The sequence below is a fragment of the Bison bison genome, unplaced genomic scaffold (assembly GCF_000754665.1).
Source record: "Bison bison bison isolate TAMUID 2011002044 unplaced genomic scaffold, Bison_UMD1.0 scf7180017864353, whole genome shotgun sequence".
Taxonomy (NCBI): domain Eukaryota; kingdom Metazoa; phylum Chordata; class Mammalia; order Artiodactyla; family Bovidae; genus Bison; species Bison bison.
This window is the reverse complement of record NW_011494925.1, coordinates 5858065-5874826: the sequence shown is the minus strand read 5'-3', so window position 1 is coordinate 5874826 and position 16762 is coordinate 5858065.

Sequence of the window (16762 nt, the reverse complement as noted above, 5' to 3'; positions counted from 1 at the left end):
CAAAACACTTTCTCTGTATCTCTCTAAACTGAGATTTTTTGATGGCAAGAAAAAGAACAAACCAGGGCGACCCTCTAAGCACCATGAGGCAGCCTGGTGCGGGCCTGTGGGCTCCTGGTGTGGGTTTCTGCAAACGCTCACGGCTGGGCACCAGGCAAGGGCTCCATGCTGGTTACTTCCTCTGTGCCCAGTTCTGGGCACCACCAGCCCCACGCTGCAGATAAGGAAACCATTTTCCTTATGCTTCAGAAGCTGAGAACAAAGGTGCAGGAGAGAGCTTCATGGCAGCAGAGACAAGAACATTCCCACAAACCAGAGCCTGGATGAGAGCTCTGGGCTGAAACTTCTGCTTTGGGTGAACCAGGAACGTAAGGTGTGGAGTAGCTGTAAATAGAGTTTGTGCCCACCAGTCACATACATGAACTGGATGATCATTGCCGATGAGCTGACCACCCCGATACCAAGGGGCAGCTGGGGATGAGCGAGAGGTCGAGGAGCCATCCCTACAGGTGGCAGAAAGCCAAGCCTGACCAGAGGACCTGGAGGGTGGTCTGCAGACTGTCCTTTCCTCCCCCACCCTCCATCCCTGATTCTCTCCTGAAGGAGGACCTCCCACCAGACCTATCCTGTGCTCACGGCTGGTGCCTTGGTGGTGTGGCGGGCCTTGTAAACAGATTCTATTCTGGGCCGCAGGCACTCCAGGTACCTCCTCAGGCACTCAGGACACCAGACGAAGTGCCCGTCATCCCCCAGGGCTGGCGTCTGGCCACCCCCTGAAGAGCAGGAGACCAGGCTCAGTCCTGCCCCTGGCCCAAGAAAGAGCAGGTACTGTAGCCTTGGCCTCTGTTTGCACTTTCTGAGATTCACAAGGCTTTTGCCCAGGTTTCCATTCATTTTTTGCTTCAGCTGGATTCCTTATCTGAACCACAGAACGCAGAAAAGATTTGAGTAGCTGCTTCTCAAGTCCGGTAAGGAGCCGTTTTCCCTGAGCAGAACTCAGCTGTCACTGGGTGCAGGGAAGCCAGAAGTCCTGCTGTGGCCCCTGAGAGTTCTGCTGAGGGCTGGAAACACAGCGCTGGCCAACTGGCTTGCTGACCAGAACCAGAGTCAGGGTCAGAGTCCAGGGAAGGAGCAAGGGAGGCTCTGGGGGAGGATGTGGCCAGCTGTCAGCACGTTCTGTCTCTTTCTTAGGTTGCAGGAGCTTCACTGTCTCACTCCCCTCACTTCACAGCAGACCCGCTTCTCAGAGGAGAGCGGGGAGACTGGGGTCCTCCTGGCCCGTGTCTCTCGGCAGCAGGTGTTGGAGCTGGGATAGGGCCGTTCGCCGTGCGCGAGGTTCACGTGGGTGCCGCGTCATCCGGTCAAGTCTACCGTGTGGTTGTTTTCAGGATGGCCATCGCTTAGTTGGAGAGGAAGGGGGAGGGGAAGTGAGGTCCCCAAGGGTCCTGATGAAGAGGCCGCCAAGGAGTGCTGGCACGTCCCCAGCCCTGCGTGTGTGTGTGTGCGGGGGGGATGTTCTGGAAGGAAGCGCAAAGGGCAGGGGACGGTGGAGGTTACGACGGCAGTGCAGAAACGACCTTCACAGTCCTTCAAGGTCGCCGGGCAGTGCGACCTTGTATAACCTACCGAGCCTCTGAAAGTCTTAGTTTCGGGTCACAAGTATCAAAACAGCATCTCCCTCACCAATCAAACGACGCTGCAGTTCATCCACCCCGACGCACCCCTTCCCTCCTTCCCAATCTCTGTATCTCTCCCGCTTTCAGCGGAGCCGCAGGAGTCGAGCTGCACTGGAGGGCCCTGCGGAGGGATCTGCCTTTGCTGGGATGACGGCATAACCTCGTCGCTAAATATGACCTTCTCAGCTGCTCCGAGGGCATAACCCAAACTCCAACTGTTGACCACGTGTGAGATCACACAAGTGTGAGGCGAGTTCACCCCTGACGTTAGGTGCAGAGTGAGAGCCTCGGCACACATCCTGGGACCCAAACACTTGTGCTGAAAACACCCGACGTTCTAGGAGGCCAGTGTACGAACACAGTGCCTAAGAGAGAAAATTTTCTTTACATGTTATTTGAACAAAGAATATAGCTTTCCATATATGGGGATGCCCCTATTTAGAAAGGGCTTCCCTGGTGACTCAGCCTGCAGTCTATCTGCAATTCAGGAGACTTAGGTTTGATCCTGGGTGGGGAAGATCTCCTGGAGAAGGAAATGATAACCCACTCCGATACTCTTGCCTGGAGAATCCCATGGACAGAGGAGCCTCCTGGGCTACAGTTCCCAGGATCACAAGAGTCAGACACCACTTAGTGACTAAACCTATTTAGAAAATAATTTAACCCTTTAACAGCTCCATTCTGGGTACCATATTCATGCACCAAATATCAGAGAAGTAAGCCCTGGTGACATTTTGTAATGTTACATTCAGCTTTCAACAGGAAAAAGGCAAGAAGAAAGTGATTTCAACTTTTCTGAACTTTATTAATCCAGACTTCAGATGACGTCTTCTCAGAAGATGTAGATGTAGAAAGTGAGCCATATACAGAGGGAGAAATGTGCCCAGCTCTTCTGAGGTGGCCTGAGGGATGCTCCCTGAGTTAACCTGAATTTGCCCAAGGGAGCTGGGAAAAACGGGTGATGCCAAGAGTCTGCTCTGCACTTTGAGCTGCTGCTGGCCACGCTTATGACACCTGGACTACAGCGAGAGTCTGAAGCCCCCCAGAATTGGGGGCCAGCCCGTCGCCAGGTTGCCCTGCCATTTATTAAGCATTTTAACCAGAGAGGAACATTAAAGGGGACTTCAGATTAGGAACACAATTGAAAAACCTCTAAGAAAGGAAATATCTTATTAATTCATTAAGTCAAACTGCTTGTATCTACATGCGTATGACTGGAATTATGGTTCATTAACTTCATTTCTTTATATGAGTTAATTAGCTCAGAGGAGGCCAGAAATTAATTACCAGCTTATATAGTTTGTGCAGAATGGCATTCTGTTTATTTAGTTTCTCCTATTAACTTTTAATCTCTTCAAACAATAAAAGAGGTAATTAGTATTTTATAAACAAAAATGAATACAACAAAGGCAAATAATTTCCCCAATACTGAAGCTCCTGAGAGGGCCCTGATAGTTGGGTGGTTGAAGTTAGAGACCTTCTCAGCGTTAAGTACATGCAGAAGGAGAAGAGGCTTGTGGGGGGCCCTGGGGTGGGCACCCATCTCATCAGGAGAGAAGGGACCCTCAGAGCTACATCCTGGAGCCCAAAGGGAACCTTGAGAAGGCTCTCGCTGGTTGAAAGAATCTCCCATGTTCTCAACTACGGTCTCTGTGTAAGCTCTCCACAGACATTCAGACACACTTACAGGAGACAAAAGGCACACAGATGAACTCTGCTTAAATGTAGGATGCTCTTAACCCTGTATTTACTATGTTGTCACTGAGATTTAAAGTCTCAGGCTGGCTTGTCTCATTACCTAGAATATATCAGTTAATCTAGTTGCCTGAGATGTATTATTGAGTGCACAGTGTCCCTAAAAAGCCAAAATGACCCCAAATTAAAGTTGTGACTTATACTGAAATTGATCTTTCCCAATGAGTAAGCATCGTTGGCATTTCATAAGAACACAGTACTTACAAAAAACCAACCACGATGGAATTTTCACTGAAATGTGTCCTCTGAATTTATTACTATTCTGTCATTTCAAAACTTCCAAGCGGATTTTCATGGTATGTATGTTGAGCCACTTTCTAGAAAGATATTTAATCAATGACAGGAATTATTGAATCAGTGTATTTTGTTAGCATGACATTAATATTAATCAAATGTTCATTAAAAAGAAAAAATTGAATCCTTAAGAGCCCCAAACCAAGGGCTCCAAGTGCACTGCCAGTGAACTTCCCCCTGGCAGGTGCTGCCTCCCTGGGAAGCTTCGTCAGACAAACTTGTATTAGTGGAAAATATCCTACAAGTTCTTGGAACACACATTATTTCCTCCGAAATAATAACTTGAACTGAAAAGGTCTACTGTGTTCGATTTCCCCTCCACTGAAAATGTGAACATTTTCTCCATCTCCGTAGATCAGCTTTGCTGGGTTGTACATATGTCTCCTCAATCCTGCCAGATAATGGAAGGAGAAAAAAAAAATTAGTGTACCAAATCTTTTCAGTCTATAAAGAATGTCAAAGAGAAAACTCTGACTCTATCCTTTTTCTTTTCCCTGGGAGGAACAAAAAGTAAAATTGGGACTTAATAAAGGAAATTTTTAACTGAGATGTAAGGATTTTCCCCGTTTATCTGTTGAAGAATCCCATAAGGAAAAGGTTTTCAAAGATGGTCAATGTATGCACTGAATTCCAGAGCCAGTTACATTAATACCAGTAAAACACCGTATGCAGGGAGCATTACATTCTTCATTAGAAGGGTTTGAACCATCAGAACTGATTTTAACCTGCCACAAAATAGCCTTCTTCTGCCTAGCTCTGCCGTGTGCCTTCCCCACTTTGTCTGCGATGCGACACCCTGCCATCTTCCCCTGATTAGCAGACAGGGTGGTACTTTATTGCCAGCATTAGCTTCCCAGCACAGATCCCAGGGCCTTGAGGAGGCAGGGGCGCTCCCGTCTGCTCACCATCACCAGCATTCCGAACAGCCCAAGTGAGAGGAAGGACTCCTGAATGGGCTGGCCCCAGACCCTTGGGGAGGGGGACCAGAGGGTACATTGTGTAGCTTCCATAGCGCGATGCTTTCCTGCATTAAAACAACGTGGGAACTTCACGAGTGTGTGTGTGTGTGTGTGAGAGAGAGAGAGGGCATCCTGTTGTGTTTGTATAAGATCCTGTCCCTGTCCAGAGAAAGAGCTAGTGCCTCTCCACATGGAATAAGAGAAGGTCCTGCTGTACTTTATTTGCAAGTTGCCTCCACCAGCCACGGCCCCAGTGCAGACAAGCATTAAAGGTGAAGTGGGATGCTCACAGGTGCCTTAGGGACGCCTGCTCACACTGTGTCATCGCTTTGCAGGTTAGGGCTTCGCCTCTGCTGTTTTCATGCAAGGTAGGGGCGCACCTCTGGCCTGAAGCCTCCTTCTTCCCACTGTTCTCAGCTTTGGGACATAAAGGAACATCTTTCTTTGTTGAAAGTCCCACATCTGTCCCCAGTTTTCCACATCCGTCTCCCCTGCTCTTCTTTTGTGACTCATTTATTCCTCTGAAAAATAACCATGTTTTCTCACTATTCCTGAAATTTATTCATCCTTAAGGTGGCTCAGACAGTAAAGAATCTCCCTGCAATGCAGGAGACCTAGGTTTGATTCCTGGATCAGGAAGACCCCCTGGAGAAGGGAATGGCAACCCATTCCAGTATTCTTGCCTGGAGAATCCCATGGTCAGAGGAGCCTGGAGGGCTACAGTCCATGGGGTCACAAAGAGTCACACGTGCTGCTGCTGCTGCTGCTAAGTCACTTCAGTCATGTCCGACTTTGTGCTACCCCGTAGATGGCAGCCCACCAGCCTCCCCTGTCCCTGGGATTCTCCAGGCAAGAACACTGGAGTGGGTTGCCATTTCCTTCTCCAATGCATGAAAGTGAAAAGTGAAAGCCAAGTCACTCAGTCGTGTCCGACTCTTCACGACCCCATGGACTGCAGCGCACCAGGCTCCTCTGCCCATGGGATTTTCCAGGCAAGAGTACTGGAATGGGGTGCCATTGCCTTCTGGGCAGCTAACACACACACAAGGTCAGTGTGCCCACTAACTCCAGTTCTCTGAGAGACCACGTGTCTCCTTTTCTTGTCTGGACATTCGAGACAGACAGACATCTGACAGACATCACAGAATCAAAGACCAAAGAAAAATGAAAACGGAATTTCTCATAGAACCATCTTATGTTTGTACAGATTTAGTCCTCAGAAGAGGAGAACCCTTAATGAATAATCATTCATTTCAGGGTTACTCCACATCATGCCATTTTCAAAGGTGAAAACTTAGCTTAAAATCCTCAGTCCAGAGGAGGTGATGAAAAATAAGGCCATGTGAAAATAGGTGTATTTTAATCAGAATCCACCTGAAGCTGTGTAATTTGGGGGTGAAGTCATAAGTAGATAATTTTATGTGATGATTTATGCTCTGGGATTTTTCCAAGTTCACAAATGCCCCTAGAGCATAGTCTGTCTCCCAAGAAGAAAAGAGTTAAGACTATGGGGTCAAGATTAGACCTGTCACTACTTGTGACTCAAGTAAATGAATGAGCAACTGACAGTGAACAGGAGCAAAGAAAAAGCATTGTATGGAGCACACTTCACCTAGTCGCTTCCAAGTGTTCAGACCCAGATATAGTGTTCTAAATGAAAGTGAACAAGATGGTGTACTTCATTACACAGACATGCTGGTCCATGGTGGGTGTGAACGAGATGGTGTACTTCATCACACAGACACGCTGGTCCATGGTGGGTGTGAACGAGATGGTGTACTTCATCACACAGACACGCTGGTCCATGGTGGGTGTGAACGAGATGGTGTACTTCATCACACAGACACGCTGGTCCATGGTGGGTGTGAACGAGATGGTGTACTTCATCACACAGACACGCTGGTCCATGGTGGGTGTGAACGAGATGGTGTACTTCATCACACAGACACGCTGGTCCATGGTGGGTGTGAACGAGATGGTGTACTTCATCACACAGACACGCTGGTCCATGGTGGGTGTGAACGAGATGGTGTACTTCATCACACAGACACGCTGGTCCATGGTGGGTGTGAACGAGATGGTGTACTTCATCACACAGACACGCTGGTCCATGGTGGGTGTGAACGAGATGGTGTACTTCATCACACAGACACGCTGGTCCATGGTGGGTGTGAACGAGATGGTGTACTTCATCACACAGACACGCTGGTCCATGGTGGGTGTGAACGAGATGGTGTCCTTGGTCGTGGTGGGTTCTTGGTCAGTGCAGTTCTGCCTTAACCTTCTTGTGAAATAGATTGGCCCCTCTCTGGCCTCTGACCTTCCCTTTCTGCCATGGTTACATGGCTTGTCCTGTTGTGCACCTTGGAATCTTGAGTTTCCTTCACTGTCTGATGAAATTATTCCTTTCCAGGACAACAGCATTCCACTCTGTGTTCTACTTTGAGTTCTGTGCTTTTCTATTTTCTCTGCCTGCGGTCTGCAGAATGTTGGCTTTCAAAGGCGTCTGTGTCTGAACCCTTGGAGCCTGTAAACAGGTTACATTGCAGGGTGAGGGGATTAAGGCTGCAGATGGAATTAAGCCTCTAACCAGATGACCTTCAAGTAGGGACACAGGCCTGGATTATCTGAGTGGCCCAACATAATGACAAAGGTCCTTCCTAATGTGAGGGGGAGGAGGGGTCACAGGGAAGAGGAATGGGACTCCCATGCTGGCTTTGTAGACAGAGGAGGGGGCCACAAGCCGAGGAGTGCAGGCGCCTCTAGAAGCTGGAGTAAGAAGTGGCTCCCCGCTCCCTTGCCCAGAACCTCCAGAAGAAGCCCAGGCTTTCAGACACCTTGGTGGCAGTCCAGCCAGACCCCCGGGGGCCCCTGAGCTGCAGAACTAGAAGATATTCGATGCTTATCACTGGAAAACACCAAGTTTGTGGTGCTGACCGCAGTGTTAGGCTATGAACGCACCACCTGTGTAGCAACTGCTTCTAGGTTACTGCCAGTCCTTTTTAATCCCCTTGAATCCACCCTGTGTATATTTAAATTAATGTTTTAAATTATGGTGTTCATATGCCTGCTCAAGGGCCTTCAGTGACCTCCCATGGGCTCTTCGGTACAAGGAAAATGTCTTCATTATATAAGGGGGCTCCTAATTTAATATGAACCACACAGCTGCACTGAAAATTCTGTTCTTGTCCATAGACATACTTCACCCTCTGCCTCACCCTCATTGGTAAGTCTCCCCAGTAACTCACCGTCAAGTCCCATAGAATCTCCTTCCTGTTCCATGGAGCATCTCTGACTTCTCCCACCCAAGCAGGGGGCTAGTCATGCTTCCATGTGTATATACACACTTAGAAGAAAAGCTATTCTCTGCCTGATGCTGCAAGTCCAGCAGTGGCTACTTGCTGAAAATATAGAACAACCAGCTACACAACTATGGCAGCAGTTTGGAGGATGTAGAAAGAAGAAACCTGTGTTCTAGGGTCTAAACCCAAATTGCATTGCTATTAAGAATCCTTGACTTGCATGTAACTTCAAGTGATTGCATTTTGTGTCCTTTGGTGACCACAGTTCTGAAAACATAACTATAACCGCGTGCGTCTGATGTATCTTCCTCTGTTCACCTTCACCCCACTGTGTGTACATCACGGTACATACACACATTCGTACGGCACAGCAGCGATACGTGTTCTGTATATCCAGCTAATGACCAGAGCCGTCGGGCACCTTGGTGGGGCAGGACCGCCCCTTCCCACAGGGAGCTGGTCCTCTTGGGTCCCCGTCAGGCGCTCGACCGTTCCTCCTCCATCCTCGGGAGGTGTCGCCTTGCACACCAAGGCAATGGACACCAGTAGGTCCCTATCGTGGATGTGGGAAATGATCCTTCTCTTTATCCTCACTCTTGACCAAGGTTATTCTCTTTATCATGCGCAGACTTTATTGAGTGGTGCCAAGTGAGATGAATAGGAGCAAATAATGACAGGGCCGCGGTGATGAAGTGTGGGGCTGGGGTCGCCCAGGCTTCACGGGGAACAAATTGAGTCACATCCACGGCTCATCCATTATTTAGGGGTGATTGGCCAGGCTTGGCTTCTATAGATCCGATCATCATTCAGATGTCCATATTTAATATGTAACATAAATTTCTCATTTGGATGTCGATGGCTTGTCACCACACAACAACAACGCATAAAAGGAGAGGTAATGTATGGATTCTCAGAAATATTTGACATAAATAAATATGTAAAAGGGAGATAATAAAATCTGTGTCTGTCTGCCTGCCAGCGAGCCTTCATGTCAGACTGGACAGCTCCATCTAATACCGCGATTTTATGCAGCTGGATCCTATGAATATTGGCCTGCACGCTGGAGATTAAGGCACAGCAGATGTTTCTCTGCAGGCTAACAAATATATCACCCCTGATAACGGATGACAAATGTTGTTCCATATTGTGTCAGACAAAACCGGGGCTCTTGTAAAACAAGTGTTACAGCTGGAATGGGGTCTTTTAACACAGTTACCTAAGAAGAAGCACAGACGCCACCTGCCCTGAGCTTCCAGCACACCCAGCGGCGGTGGCGGCCTCCCCGCCGGCCGGGGGCAGAGGTGCAGGGCAGAGGTGCTGGTAATTGAGAGCAGGCTCGGCTCCCAGGCATGCTGCCTGTCCCCCAAGACCAGAGCTCCCAAGCCTGAGTTTGCAGCGAGCTCCCCCTGAGTGAGTCACCAGCGCAGTTCTTTCCGTGAGGGCCCAACAGCAGAGATGGGGGCCACACGGGCGAGGTGGGGAGGGTCGCGGAGGCAGGGACACCGAGCCGCTCACACGCGCTTATCGCTTACTCACTCTGCCGGTCCCGCGGCAGCGGCTCGGTTTACAAGACACGGAGAGTTAAATGTCACCCGGAGAAGACAGACAAGGCAACGCCGCCTGTGTATGAAATATGACACCAGGGTAATTAGCAAACTTCGTGGTCCCATCCCGCATCTCCTTTTGGTCACTTGGCCTTCGGACGCTGCCCTGGTGTCCTCCACCCACATCTCAGCTGAGTTGGGGAAATAGTGACTCCTCCCTCTTTACACACTTGTTTATTAATTCTGTGTCTTTTCTCTCTATCCTTCTGGCAAAAAAATAATGAATTCTGTTCTGTAACTTTCACGACAGGCAGACTTCCAGGCAAGTCAGCAAGGTTGGAGTTTGTCTTGACATGTTTCTTCATTGCTTTCTCCGGACCATCCACCCACCGTGCACGGAGTCTTCTCTTTCAACTACGAAGATGCTGAGGAGGACCCCCCGGCCCGCGGCCATGTCCAGTCACTTCCCGATTCCTCCACGAACCCCCTCCACCCGCCCCACTCCTCATGGAGCCCCTGCTTTCCAGGCTCCATGTTTTCCCCGAGCAATTCCACACAATGAGATGGTAACAGTTGTTTGTCTGATAAAGCACGTACTATTTAGAACACAGATGTTTGATTATTATTTATTTCTCTCTGAAGCCCACTAATTCAGTCCCAAATGATCTCTTTTTCCCTTTTGCTTAAATTTAATTTGGAATGTATGTTGTTGGTAAGTGACAGACAGTTTAATTATTAATAGGATCCTGGAATGTGATGCACCGGTGTTTTAAATTCTTTGGGGGCCCAGCCACCACCACCTCCTTCCCGCCGTGTACTGCTGGGACTTGGGGATGAGCACAAAGGTAATTACCAGGCAGAGACAAGTCTGCGCCGTTCCTCGTCTGCATCCCGCCTGCGACTGTATCAGGAGCCTCTCGCTGCATGTTGAACCAGGGAGGCCTTCAGCGTGCTCCTCTCCCGGGGCAAGGGTGTTTATCAGTATGTGTGTGTCTGCCGGCTTCCACAGGCAGGTGCCTGGGTATAGCGTCTGGAGTCACAGACAAGTTCAAGGAAAATCGCCACCTGCCTGCGGTCCCTCCTAGAACATTAGCAAGGAAACCGCAGGACAGCAGGTTCTTAGAAGGAATAAAGAGTAAAGAAGAGAGGGCAAAAAAAAAAAAAAAATGGTTGAGAGGGTCCCTGAAAACACGGCAGTCAGTCAGCTGATTTCCCGGGCTTGTTAGCGCCGCTGGAGCTGGTGTGGTGAAGCGACTCCGGTTTGATCCCTGTATGGGCCAGTTAGTCTCACAGTCTGCCTCTGGAATGGCAGCCAGCAGCCTCGCAAATGTTCACCACTGGTCAGGGGAGGCCGGGCCCTGGCAGTGGTTAAGAGGCAGCCTAGCTCATCCCCCAACAGGGTTGGGAAGCAGAGCCCGAATCTGCTGCGAGGGGCAGGGTCTGGCCACTGGCGGAAGGGCAGGCCCCCCGTGTGGGTGGGCAGAGCCTTTCAGTCTCTGGATCGTTACAGAACTACAGCTTTTTAAAAAAATTTTTCTTGAAATATAGTTGATGTACCATGTTGCCTTAGCTGCAGGTGTGCAGCATCGTGCCTTGGATATACGTGTACGGATTACTGTGTCTCTTCTGTTTTAGATTCTTTGCATTATAGGTTATGGCAGGATGTTGAGCACTGTTCCCTGTGCCATACAGACATCCTTGTTGGTCACCTGTTTTCTATATAGTCATGTGTGTATGTTCCTTCCCGTCTCCTCATTCATCCCTCCACCCCAGTAACTGCTGTTCTGACCCCTCCCATGATCTTTGTGCACATTTTCAGAATCACAGGTGCTCCGTCTTCTTTTTGGAGACAGGAGCTCCCAGGACTACCTGACTGCTCCTCTCTGGGTCCCAAGCAGACCCACATCCGTGCTGGGGCTGCCTTGGGTTCCTGACAAAGGCTGTAACACTAACAAGCACCGGGATGATTGAAGAAAAACCCGGAAAGTTGTTTGTGTCTCCACAATGGACCTGAGCCTCACCGTTGCCCCATTTCCCTCGAAGCCGAGGCCGTCTTGCTCACCAGGGCTCTGGCCTCAAGCAGAGACAGGCACAGAGTCGGTGCTCGACTAACACAGGCCGCTGGAGATTTGAACATAAGTTATGTGAAGATTTTGGGTGTCTTGAGGACAGTGGGGACCCTGGTGGTGAAAGGGGCATGAAGGGAAGAGCAGGGGATGGAGACTCGGAAGTTCAATCTTGTTTAGACTGGACAGCAAGGAACACGCTCAGGAAGATGGACTCAGGACGACAGCACCATTAAGCCAGGAGCCTGAGTGGTTCTCTGAGGGCTTGGGCTCCCGGAGGAGACAGAAGAAGCAGAGGAGAGGCTCCGAGGGGCCCTGAGCCCAGGCCTGCCCTGGGCATGAGGAGAAGGCAGGGTGGCCTCCGACAAGAGTGACCAGCTCTCCGTCCATCTGTCAGCGCTGGGGGCCCCACCTGAGGTCAATGTCAGCACCGGGAGAGCACGTTTGTTTGTGGACTATCCATGTTCTCCCGTTCTGCCCTGGTGAGTGTGGTCACTTATGTGTCCCGCTCAATTAAACACTTTGCACAGGTATTTTACAATTTAAAATGCCACAAAACTTGCAGCCACTCTTTGCAAATGAGTGGCTCTTGTCGGAGGCCACCCTGCCTTCTCCTCATGCCCGGGCAGGCCTGGGCTCAGGGCCCCTCGGAGCCTCTCCTCTGCTTCTTCTGTCTCCTCCGGGAGCCCAAGCCCTCAGAGAACCACTCAGGCTCCTGGCTTAATGGTGCTGTCGTCCTGAGTCCGTCTTCCTGAGCGTGTTCCTTGCTGTCCAGTCTAAACAAGACTGAACTTCTGAGTCTCCATCCCCTGCTCTTCCCTTCATGCCCCTTTCACCACCAGGGTCCCCACTGTCCTCAAGGCACCCAAAATCTTTACATAACTTATGTTCAAATCTCCAGCGGCCTGTGTTAGTCGAGCACCGACTCTGTGCCTGTCTCTGCTTGAGGCCGGAGCCCTGGTGAGCAAGACGGCCTCGGCTTCAAGGGAAACGGGCAATGGTGAGGCTCAGGTCCATTGTGGAGACACAAACAACTTTCCGGGTTTTTCTTTAATCATCCGGGTGCTCGTTAGTGTCACACTAAAGTGGCAAACTTTAGTAATATTTAAACTCTATACATCTTGGTATGACATCTTTATACCGCTGGGTCTTTCTACTTTTATATTTCCTAAATATCAAAGTATGAAATCAGAGAGTGAGTTTTTCTAAGGAGTCCAACTGGAAAGTGGCACGGCATGTAGAAAGTGAGGGAGAAAGGGCAGAACCCTACAAAGATGTCGACCAGGGGTTGCAAAGAGTCAGACATGACTGAGCGACTTTCACTACAAGGATGTCATGTTAGAATAGCTGCAGTCTTCCTGCTTACAGGAAAAAGTTGTTCATGACTCAAGTTCATGTCCAGTTTTAAAAAACTTTCTCTGACTTCCAGCCTTCAAAGGTCAGGTATGCTGTTCCTTTTCCGATTCTTTTCCTCCTATGGGAATGCCTTGTATGATTTTTGAAGTAAGTTGCTTTTGAACGATGGACTAGTACTAACGTAATCATTAAAGGGCCCACTAGGCTGGGAGTGGAGGGTGGAGAGGGCAGGGCAGGCTTCTCAAAGGGCTGTACCCCCCCCAGCTTGAAGAGGGCACCTGGAGTTCCTGAGCTGGGGGTTTTCAATCTCAGAGACACTTGCTGTGTTTACCAGGAACGAGACACATCCATAGGAACTTAAGTGTAATATCTCCGTGCTGTGACTAAGGTCAGGCGAGGTCTGCCTGTTCTAATGTGTTCATTGTTTTTGCCACTGGTAGTTTGATTCAATATACTTTTCCTAATGCTGCTAATTTTTTGTTTACTTGTACTGGTTAAAAAAAAAATCCACAAACAAAGAAAGAGCAATACTCTTTAATGAGCACCTTCTTATTAAGTAATGTTTGATTATGGAAAAAAAACCCAAAAACACTAACTGGATTCTGGAGCCAGAGTACCCTGACTTTGAACATAAAATATTGTGAATTTGACTTTAATAGAACCACGTGAGAATGTTTACTTTTATTTTTTTCTTTTGCTAACTGCCATGTCTAAGTCAAGTTTACAAATATCAGATTATTTTTAAATCCTGTGTAGATGTTCGCACAGCTGGGAAATGATAAGCCATTCCTTGCTAAGAAGTCTGGGTCCACACTCTTTTGAACCCTAGAATCTCTGTCAGCAGAGACAGGAGGTGAAGTCATTTGGATAGAGGTGTCTTTATAGGTACCCTGGAGCTGCAGACGTGCTGGGGACACGTGTGGTTCCCGCCACTTGCTAAGACATTTTCCCAGGAGCCAGTCTCTCCCCGAAGGGAAACCCAAAGAAGAGTCCCCATGGGAGCAGAGACACCGAGTGGGGACCACCCAGCTGCAGCCTGCCTCAGAGACCACCTGTGTCTCGGGTAGGTGCCCTCGTGACGGATGGAGCAAGCGCTACGAGAGCGGAGTCTACCTCGAAAAGTCACTGCAAATAATTAGAGCATGACAGCGGAGTATAGAAATTCAAGGAACAAGCACATGATAAGTAGATAAAATGTGTAATATTGTGTTTTTAAAACCTCCACATCTTTTATTCTTGTTCAGCTATATTACTTTTAAAAACTTTCAAAGTCTCATAGCTACTTTAATTCACATATAGTCATGGTTGAAACATTACTCAGAGACTGCCTTGAAATGCTATGTTATGGTATGTGCTGGTTTGCTTCTTTTTTTCCTGAAGTTGAGGAGCTACAGTTTGGTGATCTCTACAAAGGATCCTTGCCCAGGACTTACATTCCCTTCAGTAAGTGTCTGGGATAGTTTTGGGGAGCTGTCTAGTCACAAGCTTCCACGAGAGACCCCAGGGGAGCAGGGGGGATCCACAAAACTCGTTCAGAGACCCTGGAACATGAGCCCTCCTGTTATGGAGTGTCAATGCAGGCAGTTACACTCAGACAAACTCGGGTCATGGTTCTCGTGGAAGTTGTGTTCATCTCACAGAAATAAACAAGACATCACTGCGGCCAAGCTAAGCCGTCTTCAATCCCCAGCCCCTCATCCCCTCTCGATGTACCCGTAAACGGGAATCCCCACAGAAATACACGTTTGGTAAATGATCACCGATTGCTCATTTGTCATATCCGTTCACTAAGGATTCATTCAGCTAGCAATTGAAGAGACAATTTCATCTTTCACAGACGACTATGACCATAACTACCATAGCAACATATCTGTGCAGTCAGAGCTGTTTTCTGTGAAATTAAAGCACTGATTTTACTACCCAAGTTTTTCCCACTGAAATAATCTAAGACTTACAGCCTAACACCTGTGTTAACAACTGCTGTCTCGTATACAGTCGGCCTTCTGAGAGTGAGTTCTTTGTCACTTCCTTCTCATTTTGAGTGTCTTTGTAAGCTGTGTTTTCTTATGATCTTTTTTGCTTCATTGGACAAACTTGAAAATCAAAGAAATTGAACTTCAGTACTATGGGTAAAAGCAGAAAGTAATGATTCTACCCTAAAACATGATTATGCCAAAGCAAAGGCTATGCCATATTTTAAGAGCATCCTTTCTCACATAATGTATCAGATCGAGCAGATTATAAATAACTCACTACAGACATATACACGGCTCACAGATACCACACTAGCCTTTGCTGAAGGGGTTGGTGCTTTTCAGAAAATCCTAAGAAACAAATTGTATTTACGAGGTAACTTCTAATTCTGCTGCTCACAGCTGATAGGATCATACTTTCCTCACCTGGACCTCAACATTTCTGCTGGAGGAAATAACACATTTTATATGTATCCTGTGTATGAAAACAAAATGTGAGAACATAATTTCAGCTCTGAAATGCCCAGAATTAAGGTATACCTTTCCACTGATATAAAGAACTCCCCAAATAATCTTTGGTCAGTTTTGACAACATTGAGATGGGGAAGGGACAAGGTCATTCTCTCTAAACATCTTCTTACTCTTCAGTGGGAAACACTGAAGTGACAGATTAAATCATTAGCTTATATTAGTTTTCCAAATTTGATTTCCAGTTTCCAGTGCACCGGTAATGGGAAATCTTAAGCCATGTAGAGGGAATGAACTCTCAAATGATTATCTGATCCTACTTTACTGATTTTGCTGTTTTCATTAAACAGTAGAACTATTAGCTTCTTCTCATGATGAAGGGGCTGGCTTCAGAAAGAAAAGCACGCTGTTTCAGCTGTGTTCCCGTGACAATGGGGAAGGCGAGCCCCAGCTCGAGATTGGGTGGCCAGGACATGGCCCTCTGAGCCCAAGAAATGCCACCTTTGCACATAAGGCTGAGTTGTGTCGTCTCCTTTAGATGAACATGTTTAAAGGCAAAATAGAGGAGCTGTTGATTTGGAATTAGAACTCAGATTCTAGCAGCATATCCCGGTGTGAGCTTCGGCCAGACGCCAGTCTTCCGGACCTTCAGGCTCCCTCCTGAGTGAGGCGAGTGAAGTCTGTGCTCGCACTCCCTGATCAGAGGGCAACCCCAGATGCAAGGCCTTTGTCAAATGTCCCTCTAGGCTCCAGCCTCTGCCCGCTTTCCAGCTGGCATCACAAGGCTTGAAAAGGACACTGTTTCTACCCTCATGTCCATCTGAGGCCTTAATGCAGCGTTCTCTTTGCTGGTTGTTCAGTCCTTGATGTCTGCAAAGATATGATATTCTTTCCATTCTGCCATGACGACACGCTGATGAAGAGGAAAACCATAAGGAGAACAACGTGAGGAGGAAGACATGATGGTTTTAATTAAGCAGAGGATGAGAAGGGAGCAGAGGGTGCTGATGACAGCAATAGTTAGAGCTGCAAAGAGCTTGTCAATTACCTCATGTAGGTTACATGACATTTTGGAAGATTTTTGTTCAGATCGCCCCACACCCTATGAGCTTCATTCCTGCTTTATTTGCTTGGAATGCCAAGTGTAGGTAAACTTGGGAAAACCAGTGTTATTTTCTCTGCCAGCCCGGGGTGGTTATTCTCAATGTTTGCTGACATAAGACGTGAGCATGATGTTGCAGGTTCTCACAATCCAACCAACTCGGCAAGGATCTCACACAAAATGACTGAGTCCCAGAGTCCTTCTGGAAATCTCGTGTCTTTCATAAAATTAAATCTTGAACTCACAGTTTCTTGATCTTAGAAAATA